Here is a 23,209-nt window from a genome sequence, read left to right as displayed (position 1 = left end):
TTTGAATACAAATAGTTTTTATATAAAATCCGCAATTGAAGCTTAATCAAAATTTTCACTTACCTCGCTTCTTGACGCTTTGTTGTAGATTTCTCGAAATCAAAACTGTAATCAGTAAGCAGGCAGAGGCTAAGCTACGTTTCTATTTCTAAGCAAATATTCAAACTGTTGCAACCACGTGGTGCAATGTGGTAACGCGTAATGATGAACCTTCTTTAGACAGTGGGATGGGGAAAGTGACTATTCCGATGAAATGATATTCCAAGACAATGATTGTAGAATGAAATATGTATTCCAAAATACAGAGTAAAGCTTCATGTGATCTTCACACATAGCATTTGTGTGAACTATACTACGCTTAACAAAGTGAACAACGATTTGAAAAGGGCACGATGTTAACAGAGAAGTTCTATAAAAATCAAACAGCTTAATCAGCTGATAAGTCAATGCATGATTCAGCTCTGAGCAAATTAACTAGCTGATAATAATTATTCACAAATTAACCGTGCAGTGCTGCAGTCTTACCTTACCCTCAGAAACAATAACATTATTTAAAATTTATATTCCGTTCACCTTCCAGTACATACATCATACTCGCCCTTGCTGTTGGCCGGCCAGGGTGGCCGAGCGGTTCTAGGCGCTACAGTCTGAAACCGCGCGACCGCTACGTTCGCAGGTTCGAATCCTGCCTCGGGCATGGATGTGTTTGATGTCCTTAGGCTAGTTAGGTTTAAGTAGTTCTAAGTTCTAGAGGACTGATGACTCAGAAGTTAAGTCTTATAGTGCTCAGAGCCATTTGAACCATTTTCAACCTTGATGTCGTTTACAATAAATCTTTCTTCATCGAACAGATACGATCACAAGGCAGCACAGCACTATTGAATTCGACCATCAGCTCCCACACTTCAACTAAGAAAGTATCAGAGTGCGCAGAAGCAAAGACTGTGCCACAATAAGACGAAAGATTGTTTAACAGTATCGTAACTTGCCCTCTCTCTGACACGCGCATCGATAACTTACAAAATCAAATTGACGTGCCCACCTTACAACGTTAGTTGATACTTGTGGATTCTGCTGTTAGTTGTTAGATACATATTATTATAAAATACTGCTGAGAACCGCAGGCCGCACAAATACTTGATTCGGACCACATGCTGCCCACGGTCAGCAGTTTGACGACCACTGATCCAGAGGTCTGATAGCCACAGCCGCCCGGGGTTACCGAGCGGTCCTAGGCGCTACAGTCTGGAACCGCGCGATCGCTACGGTCGCAGGTTCGAACCCTCCCTCGGGCATGGATGTGTGTGATGTCCTTAGGTTAGTTAGGGTTAAGTAGTTCTAAGTTCTAGGGGACTGATGACCACAGATGTTAAGTCCCATAGTGCTCAGAGCCATTTGAACCAGCCATTTTTTGAACTCAGAAGTTAAGTCCCATAGTGCTCAGAGCCATTTTTCTAATAGCCACATCGTTCGAGTGAAACGATTTCTTTAATAATCTGTGGAGCAGGATTTTCGCTACAGCTCTGTATCTGCATTTACTGAGATTGGACAAAAGAACGGAAACACCGTGAGAAATGCACGTTTGAACAAAAATGGAGATGCTTGCAAAGCCTACAGGTTGCGCTCTTGTGTTTGCTCACGAACGCTGCCTCAGTACGTTGCAATGTCTGTCGTAGTCATAACAGTGTTACGTGTAGTAGTGAGTGCGTTACGTAGGCCCCAAGAGAATTCGAATGTGGGAAAATTGTTGGTGCTTTTATGATTGGTGCTTCCGTAACCAAGTAAACCAAAGAGTTTAGTGTTTCAAGAGGCAGCGTATCGAAGACTTACATCGCAAACAGGGAAAGCGGAAAAGCATCATCCGCCAAGCCACAGCGCGGACGAAAGTGTGTTTGTGTGCATGCTGAGTGATCGTGACGGACGTCACTGAAGAGGATAGTGACGAAAAATAAGGGGATGACTGCTGCCAAACCGTCAGCAGATCTGAATGTCGCACACACGACCCCTGTCGGCATCAAAACAGCACGAAGATACACTATGTGATCAAAACTATCCGGACCTGGCTGAAAATGACTTACAAGTTCGCGGCGCCCTACATCGGTAATGCTGGAATTCAATACGGTGTTGGCCCACCCTTAGCCTTGATGATAGCTTCCACTCTCTCAGACATACTTTCAATCAGGTGCTGGAAGGTTTCTTGGGGAATGGCAGCCCTTTCTTCACGGAGTGCTGCACTGAGGAGAGGTATTGATGTCGGTCGGGGCGGCCTGGTACGAAGTCGGTGTTCCAAAACGTCCAAAAGGTGTTCTATAGGATTCAGGTCAGGAGTCGGTGAAGGCCAGTCCATTACAGGGATATCATTGCCGTGTAACCACTCCGCCACAGGCCCTGCGTTATAAACAGGTGCTCGATCGTGTTGAAATATGTAATCGCCATCCCCGAATTGTTCATCAACAGTGGGAAGCAATAAGGTGCTTAAAACATCAATGTAGGCCTGTGCTGTGATAGTGCCACACAAAACAACAAGGGATGCAAGCCCTCTCCAGGAAAAACACCACCACATCATAACACCACCGCCTCCGAATTTGGCACTACACACGCTGGCAGATAACGTTCACCGGGCATTCGCCGTACCCACACCCAGCCATCGGATCGCTCATTGTGCACCGTGATTCGTCACTTCCCACAACGTTTTTCGCTGTTCGATCGTCCAATGTTTACGCTCCTTACACCAAGCGAGGCGTCGTTTGGCATTTACCGGCGTGATGTGTGGCTTATGAGCAGCCGCTTGACCATGAAATCCAAGTTTTCTCACCTCCCGCCTAACTGTCATAGTAGAGCAGTGGATCCTGACGCAGTTTGGAATTCCTGTGTGATGGTCTGGATAGATGTCTGCCTATTACACATTACGACCCTCTTGAATTGTCGACGGTCTCTGTGAGTCAACAGACGAGGTCGGCCTGTACGCTTTTGTGTTGTATGTGTCCCTTCACGTTTCCACTTCACTGTCATATCGGAAACAGTGGACCTAGGGATGTTTAATAGTGCGGAAATCTCGCTTACAGACGTATGATACAAGTGACACCCAATCACCTGACCTCGTTCGAAGTCCGTGAGTTCCGCAGAGCGCCCCATTCTGGTCTCTCACAATGTCTAATGACTACTGAGGTCGCTGATCTGTAGTACCTGGCAGTAGGTGGCAGTACAATGCACCCAGTATGAAAAACATACGTTTTACGGGGTGTTCGGATACTTTTGATCAAGTAGTGTAGCTCAATTGGCAAGGAACTGCAGAGGGAGGTGGACTTTCAAAGCCACTCTTCAGTGGTGCAAATGCCCGTAACAGGGAAACGTGGTTTTAAAGCCATAAAACCTGGACTCTGGAGCAATGGAAGATCGCTATTTGGTCAGATGAGTCTTGTTCCACGCTGTTCCTGAATTGTGAACGAGTCTGCGTCCCAAGAGTGGAACATGGCGGAGGTTCGATGATGAGTTGAACAGCCATGTCATGGTATTTCGTGGGCCTCATGGATACTATGCAAGATCTCATTACTGTCACGAATTGTTTGACCATTTTGGCTGCTCAGGTCAATCCCATGGTAAAATGTTTCTTTCCCAATGGGGATGCTGTGTTCCAGGACGACAGCTCGCATCTTCCAGGACTGGTTTTGCGAGCACCAGGATGAACTGTCGCATCTCCCCTACCCACCAGTTACCAGATCTTAAAATTATTGAGCCTTTGTGGTCTACTTTGTAGAAAAGGATGAGTGGTCGCTATCTACCTCCACCAACGTTACTTGAGTTTACCGCTTTTTTTCCTGAAGAATGGTGTACGAGTCCCATGAAACCACACAGGCCTTGTATTGACCCATTCCGAGACGACTGGAAAGTGAACGCTAACGGTTATCCTACATACTATTAGACATGGTAACGTGCTTTTAGCGTTTCCACTACTGTATTCATTCTCGGTACATTTACATTCTGTTCCGTTATAAACTGAGTGTTGAACTGTGCCCGCAAGAAAGGCCTGATTTCAGCCACAAATCTTTTCCGATACTCTATAAGCTAATATTTCGTACACTGAACTGCAGTGCAGAACTGTCTCGAATGCCTTCAGAAATTCAAGGAACAGGAAATCAATTGGGCGTCTTTGTCTACGATATCCTGTATTTCATGGACGAAGACAGTGAGCTGTGTTTCGCAGTATCTTTCTTTACAGAAGCCATGTCGTATTTATAGAGGATATTTTCGTCATAAAGCAAGAGCACAGTACATGTTCGATAATTCTACAACAGATTGGCGTCAGGGATATGGGTCTGCAACTACGCGCATCTGTCAGGCGCCCTTTCTTGAAAACAGAGATGACCTGCGCTTTTTATCTCCATCAGTTGGTAACCTTTGCTACTCCAGCAACCTATGATAAACTACTGCTAGAAACAAGTTCTTTTGCATAATCTCAACAAAACCTCACAAATATCTGATCCAGTTGCCGTTCTGCTCTCGAGCAGTTTTAGTCGATTTTTCATTCATGTCTCAAAATCAGTCTGAAAGGAGAAACCATATTATCAACTTTTGCGCGAAACAATTTCGGAACACCAAGGCAGTCTTTCTGCTTTCTCTCTCTCATCTTCTCTTCCGGTGCCATTATGGTCACTAGACGGCTGCATAGATGATTTGTTCCGCTTACCGACTTCACTTAAGATTAAAACTTCATACCATATTTTGTCGGTCTACAACGAGATCCGTAGAGACGGAGTACCATCTTAGGATTGTTAAATGATGGACTATCGTACCATTTCCTTTTGGCAGTTTAGAGCAACGACGTAAATCTGAATTTTGAAGACGGCACTGGGATTTGAATCTTGCTCCTCTCAAATCCACTCTCTTAACCGCCTTATCAACCGATACCGCGAAAAATGAATAGACAGTTTAAGTCAGCAATTTCAATCCCACAGAGATTGCTGTAAACGTTTTCCCGTACTGTGGCTTTAGTATCATCCAACGTGCTTTCACTTCGTATGATTGGTTTCGTTCGGCATTTGTAGTTCGACGGATATACATATCGCTTAACCTCCAGCAATTTCTCGGTCTTACTGCACCGGTTATACTACATTCATATCATTTCGATGAATACATTGGGTGCAAATCTCCCGCGAGAATCTATTTTGCACACTTGATCGCATTTCAGTTTTAAAAGAATATTTGTTCTCCTTCGATGCCACAATGCAAATTTGTGGTTACTGTTTCATTTTAGCAGATCGTCTTCAGATCAGCTCATTACTGTCACTGCTGTAGTAGTTCGTCTATTGACCACGCCCTATGTCACGCTATACTCTATTCTGTTGTAAGGCTCCCTAAAAGCAGCAAAAGAACGCCTTTAAACACAAATGACATTGCTATTCTGGCAGTGAATTAACGCTTAAAATCTCTGTGTCATTAAATTTTGGCAATTGATCGGTATTATTCAGTCAGACAGGAAGATTGATTCGCTATTTTCCAAATCTAATTGGCTGGTTATGTTCCATTATTCTTCCGATGATTCGAAAGAAACCCATCTATATTCTTATACGCCCGTAGGTACAATTCTTTCCACGTGTGCAATGAAATACGGTGAGCGCAAGTAAAGAATCTGATTTATTTACAGCGTCAATTCTAAATTTGTTTGACTTACGCTTTGCGTGCGCTTCAAACGCGCTCTTTACTGTTACGCGGGACGACGGCGCATGCGCGGGTTTGTTGAGCTGCCATCTTCCGGTAAGCTTCGGAAGCTATCAGTCGTAGGCAGGCAGTGGTTTGGAGTGCTGTGTTGAGTGCGCGTCGTGTGTCTCGTGCGCTTGCAAGAAACTGAAAATTCAGGGAACGCCGGTCTGCATTACGGACAACGGAGACGGTAAGTGGCACTTCGCTTTCCATGCTCTGACGCCCAGCGTACGATTAATTTTACTCTAAAACTACAGCCTTGATAGACTGTGATCAGTGAGAGCCGCAATTTCTGTAACATACCACGCCTAAAATTTTTCCTATAATGTATGTACTGTACCAGTGTGGTCACTAGAAAATTAGAATAATTCTGAGATCTTGCCAAAGCGTCACCTTTCTTACTGCTAATTCATCGACATTTCAGCAAGTCAAGATACTACAGTCATTTTGCAAATTATTCCTTGCATGATTTATCTTCGCAGCCGTTTGAAAAAACTCCCATGTCTCCGTCGATGTTGAAACATCTAAAAGACAGTATGCGTCAATAGTAATATGTCTATTTCCGAAAAAATACAAATATTAAATACATTTATGAATGCAGATTGATTTTTATTTGTTAATGAAACAATACCTGTTCAATGTAGTCACACTTTACGAAATATTCATTTGCACGCAGTAATGACACCTACGTAAGTATATTTGAAAAGTCGCTGATCTTTTATGTGGATTAGCCATGTTTCCACTGATAAGCAACCACGCCCCCATGATTTGCACGTGCATAACTTCTAATGATATTTTTTATTTATACATACCGCTCATTCATTCCTTGAAAATGTAGTAATATTAATTGGTAAATGATGTTCTTGCGCGGCTCTGTTGCAAGGCTACTGTATCAGGCCATTTATTTACTGTTTTCGCTACCGCATTTTACTGCTAAATAGTTTCAGGGGACAAATATAGTGTGATTTGTGTTAAAATCTGTTTGACCGTTTGTTTTTTCTCATTTCTGAAGCAACTGGACTCTAAAAAAAGCGCGAGGACCAACACGAACGAAAAGCACGAGAGCAAATTCACAATGATTTTAGTTTCTACACACCGTGAATATTTTGTTATGTACTGCGTTCACGAACGAAAACGCTTGTTTCCACAAAAAGTGAACTGAAATAAAGCTGTATCAAAATAATGTAGGCTAAATCTGCACTGGGAGTTACGCATACGTTTTGAATTCCAGTGTGTATGTGCAGCTGTTTAAAAAAAATGTTACTTTCACGAAAGAAGTGTATTTAGCATAACCTCTTGAGTCAGTCTCTTGCACATGATACCTCTGAACACACTTTGCGGTTATGTGTCACAGATTAGAGAAAATAATTGTTACGTGAGTTTTAGTTTGGTAAGTTGCGATTTGGATGGGTCTCGCATGACGGCTTGAGAATTTAAATTGTAAACCAGGGATAACAGTGTTGTTTATGTCAAAAATCTGATACGCATTTGACTCTTTCTTCTGTCAGTAACTTCGCTAAATGCTGTAAAACTTTCTAAGCAAGACATAAAGAGATACTTTTACTGTAATGTCGGCATAGAGACATAAAGTTCGTACCACATCGACGTCTGCGAAACATTAAAATACATATGCTCGCATTCTTATTTTAGGTGCTCAGAGTGTTAAAAATGTTCAATAGTTTTCCGGTGAGTGAATTAAACAGTTGAGTACAGCGTCACTAGAGCTTGTAAGTTTTTGAAGTTGATCTCCGAGTGTTTACCTTGTTATATGGACAGTTCTATTGAATCTATCGTTGTTTGGGTAAAGTGGGCGCCGTTATCTCGCTCTTTACTAAGTCTTTGTGTTCAGTAGTCAACTGACCTACGTCCATTCGGTAACATTAGCTGACTGACAATGACAAAGTACTTTGCTGCGCTCCACCTGTATCATTGCAGGGCGTACATATTAATGTGTTTCGATTTCGTTGGAGACAGCGTACGTTTTGGTGAAAGCAGTGAGAATGAAGACGTGAACAATTCATTTGGTGCGAAGCTTGTCTTGCTGTTAGTAATCGTAGACGCTACGAGATAAACAAAGATTGCCCTGGTGACAAACACAAAAATGCCAGACAGAAAAAGAGAAGACAAGCCCTCTAAAATGGAAGCCCCTTTTTGTATTGCTTTAGGTGATGCTTTCGGCTTTTCCACTCCTCTTAAACGCATATACCATTTATTGGCATAAAAGAACGAAACTGAAGAAAAGTGCACATATTTACAGGTCCGCAATAAATTTTTTGTTAACTGAAAAATCTTCTGGAGTCAGGCTTGTCTAAGTTACCTGGAAGTATTTTCTGATGCGTCATAACAGAACGTGTGTCAGAGAGAGCACAGATTTTACATGTTGCTTTCTTTTCCGAAAGACTGATTAATAAATCTATGTAAATAAAAATGTAAATATTCGTTTGTTCAGAATCATGTATATGCGAAAGTTCATGACCGATTGATTTGAAATTTTGACGCAACGTTGCATTCTAATAAAGGCGTGTTTTTAGAGACCTGTTTCTTTAACACACGCATGTTACAGTGCAACGTTGTGTCAAAATTTCAAAGCATTCAGTCAAAAACTTTTAGTCCAGTAACGGGGTACTTTTTGCTTGCAAAAAATGAGGTAGCCTAGAAGATTTTTTTCTTTCATCTTGTGTATATGGTTAAGAGATGTTGAATCCAAATTTTAGACCTCCAAAAAATCAAGAAATTTTGGCACTTTTTTCAGGTTTTTGCCCATTACTCGGAAACTGCAATCTACTGAAAATGTGACCCTTTCCAAAATGAAAGAGCATTAAGTTTTCTGTCGAATGACGTAAACGTTGGTGTCGCAATCAGTTGTCAAAGTTTGTTCATTTTTACCAACTTGGCGAAGAAGTCGGCCCCGATGCCTGTAGCTCAAAATTGGCTACTCCAAATGAAAAGTGTCAAGTTATCAAAGTTCTAGAGCATGAGATTTCGTGTTACAAAATCATTTAGTTTTTCAGTTTTTAGGCACACTTAAGCGTCCACACACTTGAAAGCTAAAATAATTCTCCTTTGTTGCTTTCCTTGTAAGTCATAGTTCTTCAATGAAATTTCCAGTGGGGAGACAGCTCTCTAATGAGCACATACACGTTCTGTGTGTAAATCTTTTTAATTTTCTTCACTATGTTTAGTTTTATTCGTTTTTATCCATACCTTAATTGGTAAGAGTGAGTTGCTAAAATGAAAAGCAGGTACATAGTAACAGCCTATATATATTTACGCGTGAGTAATATCAAAATTTGTACAAATGAGCAAATAAAAGGACATGACAACATTAAAAAACAATTTGAATATCAGAGATTAACATTTCATCAAATTTCAATTCCATGGAGGTCGTTTGGGAGGCTGCGGCAGGTCCCGTCCATCATCCAATCTTCAGGTCCGTTGCGGCACTTTCACCAATTTCCTTGCTTGGAATATATTTTCTCTCTCTTCCTCGTCGGGCCCAATTTCTGCGGCGTTCTTGCAGGATAAGCCACAACGGTATTTGCACGTAGAGGAGCAGTTCACTCCTGATTTTTGTCATTCACATGCTGCTGTGCATCCTGTTTTGCATGCACTGGAAACTATCTACAATAGCGCGTGTGGTGCCGCAGCTTTCGTCATCGTCAAGGGAAACAAGCCTGATGAGCTTTACTTCCAGCCCTACTGGCATGGATCAGTTTTCCTCCCCAGCCAAGATTGCACCTGGTGAAAGGATCGCAATGACTGCCGCATTGCTGCGTCCGATGTTGGCGGTAGACTTTCATGTTTGAAAGATTTTATCGAGGCAGACTTTACAAAAAGCTCGTGCCTGAGCTTGTCCAGAGTCGCGCAGTGTGATTTCCCGTGCAGTGCTAACATCAGCTGTTCTCCTGCCTGTGCCAATAAGCCTTGAGACGCTGGGGGTTTAACGAAATCAGCAGCGTGCATTTTGAGGTGTGGCTGTTGCGCCATAAGGTTTAGTAATTTCCATTTTTCTTAGCCAAAAAAAGAGGATGTGGTATCATATCTTGTGAATGACTGGAAAGGATAGATGCAGGAACTGAAAGAATTAGTGGAGTACAACACTCTTGCTGATTTCCCTCTCCAGTTTTATGGAAGTACAGGTTGGTGTAGTTGTTTCCTCGACCAGTTAGGAGAACAAGCACGCCAATGTCGTCGCTAATGATTGCAACACTGTCAGACTCAGCAGCTTGGGAAATAGCTATTTCCACAATTAATGAATCCGCATTTTCTACCGCCTGTGGTACTTGAATACCTTCCTTCCTCAAATTACCTCATGAGCATAAAAATCAAGTGGTTCTTGTTGCTATTATTTGGGAGACACTTATCCTGTGCGAGTGCAGCATTCGTATCTTCATCGGGGGAAAAAAAATGGTTCCAATGGCTCTGAGCACTATGCGACTTAACTTCTGAGGTCATCAGTCCCCTAGAACTTAGAACTACTTAAAAGTAACTAATCTAAGGACATCACACACATCCATGCCCGAGGCAGGATTCGAACCTGCGACTGTAGCGGTCGCGCGGTTCCAGACTGAAGCGCCTAGAACCGCGCGGCCACTCCGGCCGGCTTCATCGAAAAAGATATCTGTTGAAGAACCTGGTGTCTTTAAACGACGAGATCTTTCAGAAGACTTTGTTCCACTTTGCGAAGCATCACTTGGGTAGACAAAAATTCAGAAGTTGTACATCGTCTTTCACGATCAGTGTTCTGTGCAGGGAGAGACTGCCATGATTCCTCCCTTGGAACGGCAAGTACTCAACTCATCAATCGCGCAGATGTTAAAATCGGCGTTATCTGAGATGATCTGGATGAATCCTTCACTGGTTATATTAGGATGCTCAGGTCGTACAATTTAGGACGTCTCAAATAGGGAGGCTTCCATTATTGGAGCTGCGAATCCAGTTGACTAAGAGCGTCGACAATAAGCCTTGATCCGAATCTTTTGTACCTGAATGTACTGAGCCTAATCGATAGTGAAGATACAAATGACCGTGGCTTTATTGGGGAAATCACTGCATGTGACAAAGCAACACAATTTTTTTAAAAATTTGTCTAGAGTTCATTTTGACTTACAAAAAAAAAAAACAAAATGAAATTACTTTGACTTTCAAGTCTATGAACAGTTGATAGCGCCTAAAATGGAAAACTAGATGCCTTTGTAAGATTAAATTTCATGCTCTACAATTTTAATAACTTAACATTTTTCATTTGGAATTGCCGTTTTTAAGTTACAGGCATTGGAGCCGACTTGTTAGTTCAGCTGGTAAAAATGCACGAAATTTGACAACAGATTGCGGCCAAAGAGCTGCACCTATTTTTACAGTTAAATAGGTCATTTGACGCAAAATTTAATGCTCTTTCGTCTTGACGTGGGTAACGTTTTCAGTAGAATGCACAGTTTCCGAGTAATAGGCGAAAACCAGAAAAAAGAGCCACAAAAAGTTGTCCTGATAGTTTTGAAGGTCGAAAACTTGTATTCAACATACTCTCAACTGTATACACAATATAAAGAAATAAAATCTTCTACCTCATTCTTTGCAAGCAAAGGGCTTTTTTGTGACGCTGTTACAGGACCATTTCAGAGATTTGCGGTTAGGAACATTTATCTATATGAGCACAAATGTAGATGTTCGTTTCTTCAAAATCTCAAATCTTCGAAAATTCTTCAGGGATTGCTTTGAAATTTTAACACAACATTGCTTTCAAATACTCACGCTTTTTTATGTACCTACAAGAACGCCATCTGGTATATGTGTAATAAAAGGAAAAACGTCATGATAATGTAATGATGATGCCTTTTTTAATTATTTGTAACACATAAATTTATAGAAATTTAGCAATAACCCCCAGGTTTGCCGAGGGTGTGTGCTGGCTCCGTATCGAATCCGCCTGGCGGATTAAAGACGAGGGCCTGCATGTGGTTTTTAGGCGGGTTTTCACATCCCACTAGGTGAATACCAGGCTGGTCCTCATGTCCCCACCTCAGTTAAACGATTCTCAGACATTTGAAATCGTTCCCACTATTTCATGGCTTACACTAGACACAGACGGCTGGTACACTAATTCCGGCCTAGGGGGTACGGGGTGGTGACAGATCTGGCCACCCTCTGACACTATCATCGCCATATCCATAGTAACAAGATCGACCCTGTATTGACTTGGGACAAAGGCCCAAAGAAAATGATACTGATAGAAAGTTAGCAAACAGGAATGTTTTATGTATAGTTTATTGGTATTTGATTAGAATAGGACTACAGGATCTGAATTTGCAATAACAGTAAAGAATGCTCTAAGGTTGGAAATATGAGTGAAGAGAAGATGGACAGAGAAGTGGGAGAAAATGGACATAGAAAACAGGTACGAGACGATAGACACAGTAAGGGGCAGGAGAAGTTGCCGAGAAACATGGAGGAGATGATGGACAGAGAAAGAGAAGACAGGTGATGGACTGAGACAGGGCGGCAGGAGGAGATGGAGAGAGGGAGGGAACTCAGGAGAAAATGGTATTCTTGGGCAACTCGTCAAACCGAGCAAAAGTTTTTAGCATGCAGGAACGTGTAATAAGGCTCATTTGTGGTGTAAATTCAATAACATCTTGTAGACCCTGTTCACGGAACTTCCCGCTCGGGAAGACCGCGCGGTTGTCCAGGCGGGCATCAATGAGCATACTGTCCATGTATGGCACCTTTTATTCAATGTGAGAAATAACTAGTAGTAATCATCAAGTACTTTTAATGTTACAATTGTTGACTTATGAGACAAGTATACAAAAAAGGGAAAGTTACGGGATGATGCCTTGCTCCATTTTGATGGATTCGTGTTCCAAGAGTAAAATAAGAGCTTATTAATTAATTGGACTTACGTTCAAAGGAAAATTCACCAAGCAATCAGAGATATTCGTAATGTAAGAGGTCGCCAACTAAGGAGTCTGTGAGGATGTGAATAATGACGTGATCAGCACTTTCCTGTCGAGGTGTATCGGCAGTTACTCTCCCTGTGGCTTTTGCGATCGGGACGTTGTGTGAGGGAATCTAAATAAGGAATGTCCACGTCATTGCTCGTGGAACTGCTAATGGCATCAGCATTCCCTCCCAGCGCTTCCCTTAGACTTTTATAATGAGTTGTCCTGCCATCGAGCTAAACGGAATCCATCATTGGCGAAATTTGAGGCACTGCCTCTCTCCCCCTCCCCCCAATACCAAGTTCACTAATTCGCTGAGGGACGCACATGATCTACAGGCGGAAACAGGATAAACATTATGCTGCATGTCAACAAATATGAGATTAATATTTTGGTTGACTTTTTTGTTATAATTGACTGTGACTGTCGCATTCTTGAAGCTACTGCACGTCAGACAATATTAAACACATTACACTGAAGCGCCAAGGGATCTGGTATAGGCATGCGTATTCAAATACGGAGGTATGTGAACAGGCAGAATAGGGCGCTGCGGTCGGCAATACCTATATAACACAATAAGTGTCTGCGCAGTTGTTAGATCGGTTACTGCTGCTATAGTGGGAAATGATCCAAATGGCTCTGAGTACTATGGGACCTAACATCTGAGTGTGGCCGTGCGGTTCTAGGCACTTCAGTCTGGATCCGCGTGACCGCTACGGTCGCAGGTTCGAATCCTGCCTCGGGCATGGATGTGTGTGATATCCTTAGGTTAGTTAGGTTTAAGTAGGTCTAAGTTCTAGGGGACTGATGACCACAGATGTTAAGTCCCATAGTGCTCAGAGCTATTTGAACCATTTGAACCTAACATCTGAGGTCATCAGTCCCCTAGAACTTAGAACTAAACCTAACTAACCCAAGAACATCACACACATCCATGCCCGAGGCAGGATTCGAACCTGCGACCGTAGCAGGAGCGCGGTTCCGGACTGAGGCGCCTAGAACCGCTTGGCCACCGCGGCCGGCCTACAATGGGAGCTTATCAAGATTTAAGTGAGTTTGAACATGGTGTTATAGCCTGTGCACGAGCTGTAGGACACATCATCTCTGAGATAGCAGTAAAGTGGTGATTTTCCCGTGCAACCATTTGACGAGTGTACCGTGAATATCAGGAATCCGGTAAAACATCAAATCCGACATCGCTGCTGCCGGATAAAGATCCTGCAAGAACGGGACCAACGATGACTGAAGAGAATCGTTGAACGGACAGAAGTGCACCCTTCCGCAAATTGCTGCAGATTTCAGTATTAGACCATCAACAAGTGTCAGCGTGCGAACCATTCAACGAAACATCATCGATATGGGCTTTTGGATGTGAAGACATATTCGTGTACTCTTGATGACTGCACAACACAAAGCTTTACGCCTCGCCTGGGCCCGTCAAGACCGATATTGGACTGTTGACTGGAAACATGTTGCCTGGTCGGACGAGTATTGTATCAAATTGTATCGAGCGGGTGGACGTATACGGGTATGGAGGCAACCTCATGAATCAATGGGACCTGCATGTCAGCAGGGGTCAGTTCGAGCTGGTGGAGGCTCTGTAATGGTGTGGGGCGTGTGCAGTTATTGTGAGTGATATTGGACCGAATGTTAATTCTAGATACGACTGTGGAAGGTGACACGTACGTAAGCATCCTTCTGATCACCTCCATCCATTCATGTCCATTGTGCATTCCGACGGACTTGGGCAATTCCAGCAGGACAATGCGCTACCCCACACGCCCAGAATTGCTACAGAGTGGCTCCAGGAACACTCTTCTGAGTTTAAACACTTCCGCTGGCCATGAACATAATTGAGCATGTCTGGGATGCCTTGCAACGTGCTGTTCAGAAGAGATCTCCACCCCGTCGTACTCTCACCGATTTATGTACTGCCCTGCAGGATTCAACGTGTCAATTCCAACCAGCATTACTTCAGACATTAGTCGAGTCTATGCCACGTCGTGTTGCGACACTTCTGCGTACTCGCGGGTGCGCAACACGATATTAGGCAAGTGTACCAGTTTCTTTGGCTCTTCAGTGCATAAACTGAATACCATCTGATCCAACCATGCCTTTTCAGTTGACAAAAAGGCAGTTGATTATTAAAATTGCGTTTGCTATCATGATAAACAAATTGCAGGGACAAGTGCTTCAAAGAGCAGGACTGTATTTACCAAATCACGTCTTTACCCACGGACAATTGTAACATTTTTGTATCCCTTAAAGAAAATGAGAAACAAAAAGTACACGAAGATTAATTTTTTACGTCAAATATCGCTTAAATCGAGGTATTGTAATGAATATACAAAGACGTATCGTAAGTCCATGATTATTATTTCACGTCATTCGGTTCACTTTTGAAGATGTTTTCTCCTCATTCCCGCATCTATCTTTATTCCGGCTACTACATTTCTTCCAAATACTGTCGTTATTTAAAACTATAAAAGTACGAAAGCTTTGCACGGGTCCCCTGGTAATAATATAATAATAATAGGAGATTTATTAATGGCCGATTGATTATGCAGTCTACGACAAATCTGAACTACATTTCGTAGGTGGTCTCAAAGAAAAGTACAACTAATGCCTTGACAGCTAAATGATATCTTTTCCAAAATTAAAAAGAACGAAATTATTTCCAAGAAGTTGGACCTACTCAAATCTTGATAACCTTCTATTGTAGCAACAGTAACCGATCTAACAACTGCGCCAGACACTTGTTTATATAGGCGTTGCAGACCGCAGCGTCGTATTCTGCCTGTTTACATATCTCCGTATATGAATACGTTGGCTATACTAGTTTCTTTGGCGCTTTAGTGTACATGGTATTGCAACAGATTTACCGGTGTCAGCTAGCTGAGCAGTAATTCTAAACTCGGGACGCGTGCGAAACTTTCACATGCTTATAGTCGTAAATAATAACGGTATGTGAACTAAGTAAAGTATTAGTATCCACGGTCAGCGCGGCGGATTACTGTGCGGAGGGGCCTGGGTTCGATTCCCGACCTGGTCTGAGAGTTTCTCCTCTCGCGCACTGGGTGCTGGGTTGCCCTTACATTCTTATCGTCATAGCTGACATTACTATTGAGATGGCTGAATGGGGATGGCCGGAAAGCCAATAAATTAAAAAAAAAAGAAAGTTATAGTTGGGTACGAGTAGTTGTGGAAATGAACAGAAAGCACATTTAAAAGTGAACCGAACGTCATGAAATAATAATCAAACTTATTTGTGATGCAGCCTTGTATATACATTTTCACAGACATGATTTTGAACAAAATTCAAGTACAGTAAGTACTTTAGGCCGCAGGAGAAATAGGTAAATTGCAATGCAAGGCGACAATGACGAACATGTATGTCATTTAGGAAAGTATATTCGGTTTCACAATGTACTACCGCAGTGGTCATGGTTATTATCTGTGACAATGATGTATACAATTTACCCAATTAATAAGTACTTTAAAACATATAAAATAGTATTTGTAATAAGATAATAGGAAAATGGAGTCTCTTATTCGTGACTGACACGTTAGCTTCGTAAAATGTGGACGTGAAGCTATCCATCCATGAAGTCCTTTTGCCTACGATAGTTAAAAGTCTCTTTTATGTTAAAATTTTCTACAAATAGTAACTTCAAGCCCCAAATTGGTATACAATGACAGAAGCCGGTAAAAAAAAAAAATACTTTCTAGCGATACCTCATTCATGCCTGTACGATTAGTATGTGTTGAAAACAAGGCATGTTGACTTGAGAAATAACACATGTCAATGATTACTATTCGGACACCGTGCCTAGCTTTTTAACGGGAACAACGTTTTCAAAAACGATGGAGGCTTGTATTTTCTCTTTCTTTTTAGATTCCAAAAATTTTCATGCAGTTTGTTGCATTTTTGTCAAATAAAGAATGTTGGAGACCGTGGCTCTTATTTGATGTACAGCAACCATCCACAAAGTAGTTTTAGGTTACTGTACTTTTTGAAAAAATTGTTGCCTCAAACTAGTCTACGGCTACTTGTTATACATTCAGGCATGGGCAACGTTTCCGCACCTGTGGGTCCGATTCACAAAGATAAGCTCGCAGCCCGCGTCATGATGTGAAGCGACACGACAGCATCGCTCCTGGTGCATAAAGTCAAAGCTATAGTATCGGTAGCGTTAATGTTTACGGGGTGACGTACCAATATGAATAGCACCCTTTTCCCAACACGCTATGCCAACAATTTATGGCTCAAAACACTGATTTTTGAGAGTACATTCATTTTATGTTCACTCCATCTTCAGATGCGTACAGTTGTTACTTCGTCGTGAATATTTTTCCTCTAATGACGACATTTTACAATAGTTGTCTCAAAAATTTCCTTTGTAAAATTCTGCAAAGGTGCTAGTAAAGAAATAACGTTCGTGGCACATAACTGACTGACATTACTGGAACTGCTATAATCAGAATGATCAGGCGAACAACTTCCTAAAATAATTTTTTACAAACCTACCAAGTTTTATTCCAGTAGACGATGGTTTACATGACTGCTCACTGACCTTTGTGATTCGCAAAATTTCGAGCTATGCATGAAGCCTGTCTGAGTTAAAGTGTGGTGTTTGTACTCCAAGTAACTCTTCCAAACGTCATGTAGATGGACGATTTCTTTGGCAGACGCAACAAGTGTCTCTTCAATATGAGATAGTCACATTAGATCCCCTTGGTTGAACCTTCGATCAATCTCATTGAAAAAAGATCAAGGCTTTAAAACCTTTCTCTCTTCATTCTTCGTTCGTGAGGCAGTTCTTCAGTTAAAGAAGATGTTTCCGTGTGGTCAATTTCTCTGGTATTCTACTTGGCTGTGAGATATTTGGATGTTTCTCATGTAGGCTCTTAGAATAATCTTCAGTTTTCACTAACAACTTATCAAATGGTTCGTAATCCCAAGATTCACAAGAGCTCTTTGTAGTTCGTTTACAGAACGTTTCACTACGGGTACATTAAAATTTAGATTCTGTAGGCATCTGGCAAGTTCTTCGCACAGTCCACACGCTTCATTATCGACTATCATAAGAAAGTATTCCGATTATCAAAATATTATCTAATAATTCGAAAAAAATATGAAATGTAAAAAGCCACGACCAAACTCTGAACATGGACCAGCAGTTTGGTTGTCTAATGCCTTAACCGCTCTACTGCCGACTTCTCTCTACTAGAAGTGTAGAATGACGAGCAACCAAGCTACAGCATGGAAACATAAAAACGTTAATAACTCGAACACTATGAACTATGGACTCCATTACATTCACAAAATTTGGTATGTAGCATATCCACAATGAGAGACATGGTAATTTAGATAGATCCACTTTAGTTGTAATAATTATTTATTCAAATCACGACCGGTTTCGGGATTTTGAAATCTCACCTTCAGGTATATGAAATTATTGCATTTGGGAACACACAACATGCGGTCGGCCCAGTAAGTGCAAGAGCTCCAAATCACTGCATGATGATGGAACGCCAACCACTACTGTGTGGAGGGTGACGCCGTAGGTCCGCCGAAACCGGTCGGGGTTTGAATAAATAAGTAGAACAACTGAAGCTGATCTCTCTAAATTACCATGTTACATTAGTAAAAAAATGTTCGTTTTTTTTGACGATCTTTCGGTGCATAGTACTGAAAATACGATTTTCCGTCATCAGCTTTGCCTAGAATTTTTCAAAAAATAGGAAATGTCTTGGAAAAAGCCGAAACAAATGGCTCTTTATTTTCAATATAGGTCGTTCTTGCAAAACTGGACCAAAATCAGTGATCCGTAGGTCAGACACTCCCCGTGTAAGGCACTGTTCTGTGGTCCACAGCGTCTCGAAACTTCCTGTAGAGCAAGATTCAAACCAATTGCACTGGATGTAAAAGCTCTTTTGACTAGTCTGTAAGAAGGATTTTACAAGATCTTCCATTTCTTCGAGGTAACATACGACTGTATAGAATGTAGTGGCAATTATACACTGAAGAGCCAAAGAAACTGGTTGTTGTTGTTGTGGTCTTCAGTCCTGAGACTGGTTTGATGCAGCTCTCCTTGCTGCTCTATCCTGTGCAAGCTTCTTCATTTCCCAGTACCTACTGCAGCCTACATCCTTCTGAATCTGCTTAGTGTATTCATCTCTTGGTCTCCCTCTACGATTTTTATCCTCCACGCTGCCCTCCAGTACTAAATTGGTGATCGCTTGATGCCTCAGAACATGTCCTACCAACCGATCCCTTCTTCTAGTCAAGTTGTGCCACACACTCCTCTTCTCCCGAATTCTATTCAATACCCCCTCATTAGTTATGTGATCTACCAACCTAATCTTCAGCATTCCTCTGTAGCACCACATTTAGAAACCTTCTATTCTCTTCTTGTCTAAACTATTTATCGTCCATGTTTCACTTCCATACATGGCCACACTCCATACAAATACTTTCAGAAACGACTTCCTAACGCTTAACAAATTTCTCTTCTTCAGAAACGCTTTCTTTGCCATTGCCAGTCTGCATTTTATATCCTCTCTATTTCGACCATCATCGGTTATTTTGCTCCCAAAATAGCAAAACTCCTTTACTACTTTAAGTGTCTCATTTCCTAATCTAATTCCTTCAGCATCACCCGACTTAATTCGACCACATTCCTTTATCCTTGTTTTGCTTTTGTTGATGTTCGTCTTATATCCTCCTTTCAAGACACTGTCCATTCCGTTCAGCTGCTCTTCCAGATCCTTTGCTGTCTGACAGAATGACAATGTCATCAGCAAACCTCAAAGTTTTTATTTCTTCTCCTTGGATTTTAATGCCTACTCCGAACTTTAGTTTTCTTTACTGCTTGCTCAATATACAGATTGAATAGCATCGGGGAGAGGCTACAACCCTGTCTCACTCCCTTCCCAACCACTGCTTCCCTTTCATGTCCCTCGACTCATATAACTGCCATCTGGTTTCTGTACAAAATATAAATAGCCTTTCGCTCCCTGTATTTTACCCCTGCCACCTTCAGATTTGAAAGAGAGCAGTCCAGTCAACATTGTCAAAAGCTTTCTCTAAGTCTACAAATGCTAGAAACGTAGGTTTGCCTTTCCTGAATCTTTCTTCTAAGATAAGTCGTAGGGTCAGTATTGCCTCACGTGTTCCAACATTTCTACGGAATCCAAACTGATCTTCTCCGAGGTCGGCTTTTACCAGTTTTCCCATTCTGGTACACCTGACTAATACTGTGTAGGGTCCCCGCAAGCCAGCACGAGTGCCGCAACACGACTGGCATGGACTCTACTAATGTCTGAAGTAGCGCTGAAGGGAATTGAAACCATGAATCCTGCAGGCTTGTCCATAAATCTGTAAGAGTACGAGGGGGTAGAGATCTCTTTTGAACAGCACGTTGCAAGGCATCCCAGATATGCTCAATAATGCTCAAGTCTGGCGAGTTTAGTGGCCAGCGGAAGAGCTTAAACTCAAAAGAGTGTTCTTGGAGCCACTCTGTAGCAATTCCGGGCGTGTTGGGTGTTGCATTGACCAAGTCCGTCGGAATGCACAATGGACGTCAATGGATGCTTACGTGCGTGTCACCTGTCAGAGCCGAATCTAGACCTATCAGGGGCCCATATCACTCCGGAGAACTGCACAAGCCCCACATCATTACAGAGGCTCCACCAGCTTGAACAGTCCCCTGCTGACATACAGGGTCCATAGATTCAGGAGGCTGTCTCCATACCCTTTAACCCTTTAACATGCTGTCAAACTGTATAAACACACAAAAGTAAACCAGCCTGTACAATTCCATCTTCACGTTTAATGTAGGTTTAAGCGACAAAAAACGTTGCACATGTTACAGATTTTAGGCCTAAAATAGAACAGCCACGAACTGTAACAGTTTTTTACAAAAATTAAACAAGACAGACTAAAGATGACACATAGGTGTCGAAACATGTTTTGATAAAGAATATAAAAAACAAATACCAGGCGGAATTTTAGAAGCCCGAAGCTATCTGCTATGCCCCGTCCTTCAGAGAAAAACGCAACCGCCCGTAGCGCAAGAACCGAAATTTAGATAACATAACAAAATCGTGTTACTTGCTACTCGAAGAGTGGGGAAAAGAAGGTAAAAAGGCATTGTAAATCGCATACTGAACTTGACATCGAAAAAAGGATATACTGTACTTCCGCTGTACTGCGTTACAGGTAGAGTATTCTCACCTAGGCCGTGCACGAGTTTGATGTTACTGGACATGGAATTTTTACAATTTTTGATTTTGTTAAAGGAGTGCAAATTCACGCTTTTCATACATGTTACGGATTGGTGATAGTATTACTACAAGTAACAAGGGAAACTCCTCATCACACCCTTCTCATATTTAGTGGTAAGAGGGCCCAGTGGACATCCCGTCAAAAACTGAACACCGGTGAAGCATGAAAACAGGAAGAAAGTGTACTGGACTGTGAAATAAAAGCAAAATAGAAAGAGTGAACGGTCCAAGAGCAACAAGTGCAGTACAGGACGGCTAGGCAGAACAAGTGGCATTGTGGTTAAATGGTTACGGTGTTGGACTGCCAAGCGGGCGGGCCGTATTTAAAGCTATCTCGTGACAACTTTTTTCTTTCCTTGTTCACTTTATTCAAATTTGTGTCTGTGTCGTGGTGTAACGTCCGTTGGTAACAGCGAGGTGTACGGTAAGGACCAATAATGACAGTTGATTCTTCACAACTACTCTATTAGCAGCCGAAAGGAAGTGGCTTTCGAATGGGAACCGCAAACGTTTGATGATAAGGCGACAACTCAATCGAATCCTTCACCGCAAAACACATCTGGTTTGTCACGCACGGCACCAATGAAAGACAGTACGTGTACTCCGTCTTCAGGCCACGAGTGGCCCACCGGGACCATCCGACTGCCGTGTCATCCTCAGTGGAGGATGCGGATAGGAGGGGCGTGGGGTCAGTTCACCGCTCTCCCGGTCGTTATGATGGTATTCTTGACCGAAGCCGCTACTGTTCGGTCGGGTAGCTCCTCAATTGGCATCACGAGGCTGAGTGCACCCCGAAAAATGCTAACAGCGCATGGCGACCTGGATGATCCAAGTGCCGACCACGCCCGACAGCGCTTAACTTCGGTGATCTCACAGTACGTGAGTCATATGATTTATTGCTTTCGTTTCTGTGACAGGTATATATGGTATCTCGCCTGCTCTCACTATTCATCATATTTACTTCCGACGGTAGCGTATCCTAACCACATGACTAATATTCTGTAACCAATGTGTAATATGACAAACCTGCTTGGCAGTCCATACCATGAGCACTTACTTACGACGCCGTTGCTATTTCAGGCTGCTATTTATTGTAGTTCTCGGTCTTGATCCGTTCACTGGTTCTATTTTGTTGTTTTTTTCACAGATCAGTACTCCTTCCTGTTTTCGTGCTTGATCTTTGTTCAGTTTTTGACGGGCTATACACTGGGCCATCTTACCATTAAAGGGGAATTTCCCTTCTAAGAAACTATTTGTCGCGCAAATTAGTCCACGACTATGTTTCGACCTTGAAAATTGTGTCCTTACGCCTTGACAATTTTTATCAAAATCGATCAGCTTATTGACAGTGCCGTAAAGAGAAAACAGCTTAACTCTCGCGTAGGCTTAACGGTAACCGATATACAGCATTGTTCGTGTAGTGGAAGGAATGAATTCAGATGTATGTGAACTTTAACGGGCCGTTTGTTGGTGGCGAACACGTCTAACTCAACGTGACTGTTAAGTACACGAATTTGCTGCATCAGTGTGCTTTCACTTGCGTCGCATTGCGACGGAGGACGGCGAAACGTCTTCAGTAAATAGATTGTCCACTGAAATTCTACTAACCGACTTTGATCAAACTTGTCACAATGCAAAGTAATAATTCCAATTCGGACTGTGGCGCACTGATATGCCAAAAGAAATATATGGCTTTGACAAAACCATGGTAAATCCGCGAGAGCTCCATGCTTGAACATAAATGCAGATACTAGCAAAGGCTGAAGGTTGAACTATTGTATCTGACGACGAACGGAACGTGTGCAATGCCCTCAATGCTTTGCGAATGTCAGTCGTGTTTCAGAACAGTGTTCCGTTAGTTGTGAGTGCATTATGTCGCAGCTACGTGAACTGGAGCGAGGACTAATTATTGGAGCTCGTATGGTGGGTGCTTTCGTAACCAAGGTAGCGGAGTTTTCTGGTGTTACAGGAGGTACAGTATCGAAGATTTATACTGCATACAGGGAATACGGAAAAACTTCGTGCGCTAAATCACAACGCGGACGAAAGAGTGTGTGTTGAGTGATCGTGACGGACGGTGACTGAGAAATATTGTGACGGAAAAATAAGGGAACGACAGCAGTAAAAGTCACTAGTGAACCGAATGTCACATTCGCAAACCCTGTCAGCACCAAAATAGCGTAAGGGAGCTCAGTAAGCAGAGAATTACAGGGCGAGATGGAATTCCAAAACCAGTCAGCAGTGATGCAAATGCCCGTAACAGGTTAACGTGGCGCCGAAGC

At 42.3% G+C, this 23,209-nt stretch overlaps 1 protein-coding gene across 2 annotated transcripts in view; it reads left to right on the top strand.

Annotated features, from left to right (window-relative positions):
• Positions 1-5,782: 5,782 nt before the first annotated feature.
• Positions 5,783-23,209, top strand: part of LOC124796389 (protein GDAP2 homolog) — a 969,166-nt gene continuing 951,739 nt past the window's right edge. For both annotated transcript variants that reach the window (XM_047260559.1, XM_047260558.1), the window contains exon 1: positions 5,783-5,890. The gene's annotated coding sequence lies outside the window, so the exon portion shown is untranslated. The remainder of the gene's footprint in view (positions 5,891-23,209) is intronic.

This window comes from Schistocerca piceifrons, chromosome 4, assembly GCF_021461385.2.
Source record: "Schistocerca piceifrons isolate TAMUIC-IGC-003096 chromosome 4, iqSchPice1.1, whole genome shotgun sequence".
Classification (NCBI taxonomy): domain Eukaryota; kingdom Metazoa; phylum Arthropoda; class Insecta; order Orthoptera; family Acrididae; genus Schistocerca; species Schistocerca piceifrons.
This window is presented reverse-complemented; position numbering and strand designations above follow the sequence as displayed.